We start from the raw sequence: 2814 nt of genomic DNA, 5'->3' as shown, positions 1-2814 counted from the left end.
ATATGTATATATATAAGATTTGGTGCTGAAATAAAACTTTTTAATTGATATAAAATAAGAATTCCTTAGTTTGGTACTAATTAATAGGGGAAGTTTATCGGCGATGGAATCGACCCAAATATATGTTCGGTACGTATTTTACCGACCACCCAAGGTGATGAAGGGCGAAGTCGAACCGGCGTGATTTGAACTTAGAACGTAATTAATTTTGCTGGCGTTTAAACCTAACGATTTATCGTTCCCGACACCTCAGTGGATTTCTTGATGTAATATAATGGTCGCTAAGCACAAGCCTTTTAATTTGTAGAGAAGAAAAAGTTCTGAAGAGTAATTAAAGTGAAATGGTTACAAATAAGAATTCAGACAGGTTCGCCATATGCTTTGCTTTTACCCTAAGGCGCTCTGTCACTGAATTATTATATCTATGATATATCTGATTAAATAATTTTCTCTCTCTTTGGTGAAAGCTAAAAAGAAAAAATGTTGTGTGAATATTTTGGGAGGGACTTTCACGCCACTTTCAAAGGACCTAGTAACACGGGTTTCAAGTTTTGGTACAAGGCCAGCTGATCCTAATGCAGAACTACTACTTACTTCCTCGACCCTAAAAGGATAAAAGGCCAAGTCGACGCCCGTGGAATTTGAACTCAGAACGTAAAGTCAAATGAAATGCCGATAAGCATTTTGTCCGGCGCAGTAACGATCCTACTAGCTCGCCGTCTCAAAGTACCTAGTAATATTAGTTTCAAATTTTGGCACAAAGCCAGCAATTTAGATGGAGGGGTAAACTGATTACATCGACACCAGTACTTAACTGGTACCTATTTTATCAACCTCAAAAGGATTAGAGGCAAAGTTGGTTCGGTGGAATGAGAACTCAGAACGTAAAAATAGACCAAATGATGCTAAGCATTTTGCTCGGCGTGCTAACGACCCTGGCAGCTTGCCACTTTCAAGCTCCAAATAATGAAAATGAATAGAGGGTGTGACAACGATTATGTAAATTAGGTGTGTAAGATGGGTTGTCTGAGAACAAAAAGGAGTCACACTACATCACTTTGTAAGATTTTATGTTGTCAACTTTGATCTATGATATGTAGTTAGTAGAGGGAACATTTAGAACGTGTCTCAGTCACACTATGCTTGCTTCTGGCTAACTGAAGATCATACTGTACAATCCAAAATGAACTGATGAATCATATGACCCTGCAGTGTGACAGTGGGGACATATTGTTTAAGAAATCTATGGTACGCAGGTAATAAACTGAACGTTAAGATTATTAGACGATTAGACGATTAGACACGGCACTGCAAATCTGTTTTTATAATTAATCAAATCTCTATCTCATTGAGCACTATAATGTCATTTCGAAATGCACTTATGAATTGCAGCGACAGTGTGGATGTGTTGCAGTCTCTCTTCTATGCTGTCCATTTCTGTACATCTTTAGATTCTGGTGGTGGCCACAGCGAATGCAAACAAGATGTACTCGGAGAGAGCACGGCAGTTGCAGTTCTTATGAGAGTTTTAGAACTTGTTTCATGCTGAGACTTCTGCTGTATTCTGATGACACTGATGTATGAAAGTTATATTTCTCTGTGACGAACCATCGTCCAACCGCCATTTTAATTGTGATCATCTCAATCTTTTTTTCTGGCATATTACATTCAAGATTGATTTATTCGATATACGAAGTCTGACAAAAAGTATCGGGACTGTGGCTATGGTAACGGAGCTAAAGTACGCAGTGAAGCTGCTTGGCACAGATTGAACTCTGTCGCGTATGGACACAAAGTTATAAAATTCTCCCTCATTTCATTGTTTATAGCAGTGCTTGGATGTAAAGTGCGTCGAGTGCAGTCGTCTCATTACATCACAGAGTTTCCATCAGTGATCACGGCGAAGAAAGTAAGTGTGCGTGCGAATGCGTGCGCGCGTGTGTGTGAGTTTGAGTGCGTGCGTGAAAAGAGACACGGATTGAAGGTTATTATGGTCAAGATTTTTTCCCAAAATCAAATCCCTCTTGAAAGGAAGATTTGAAGACATAGATGGAATCCAAGAGAACGCGACGAGGCAGCGGCTCGTTATCCTCAAAAAGGCAGTTCCAGGAATGCTTCCATCAATGGAAACGACACTGGATAAAGTGTGTAGCTTCAGAAGGGGACCCCTTCGAAAGATATTAAATGCCGAATTGATATGTGTTGTAGTTTCTTTTTATAGCACCAGTCCCGATACTTTTTGATAAGACTTTGTATTCATCCAATTTTGAGACGGTTGGGTAAAATTCGAAGGAAACTTGGCTGTAAGTTTGGCATGGAGAGTATGGAGACTGCTTCGATAACTCGTGATATATAAGTTTTATATAGTGGTGTTGAATGATCGAGATTGCGTGGTGTTCATGTTTTTCTCAACGTGGATTTACCATAGATGTGATATAGACAAGTGCATATTGTATTGATCTAAATGCTTATTAGTCCAAGTCCATTGTCGGCGACCTGTGGAGGCGCAATGGCCCAGTGGTTAGGGCAGCGGATTCGCGGTCATAGGGTCGCGGTTTCAATTCCCAGACGGGGCGTTATGAGTGTTTATTGAGCGAAAACACCTAATGCTCCATGAGGTTCCGGCAGGGGATGGTTGCGAACCCGGTTGTACTCTTTCACCACAACTTTCTCTCACTCTTTCTTCCTGTTTCTGTTGTGCCTGTAATTCAAAGGGTCAGCCTTGTCACACTGTGTCACGTTGAATATCCCCGAGAACTACGTTAACGGTACACGTATCTGTGGAGTGCTCAGTCACTTGCACGTTAATTTCAC

This window comes from Octopus bimaculoides, chromosome 1 (genome assembly GCF_001194135.2).
Source record: "Octopus bimaculoides isolate UCB-OBI-ISO-001 chromosome 1, ASM119413v2, whole genome shotgun sequence".
Classification (NCBI taxonomy): Eukaryota; Metazoa; Mollusca; class Cephalopoda; order Octopoda; family Octopodidae; genus Octopus; species Octopus bimaculoides.
This window is presented reverse-complemented; position numbering follows the sequence as displayed.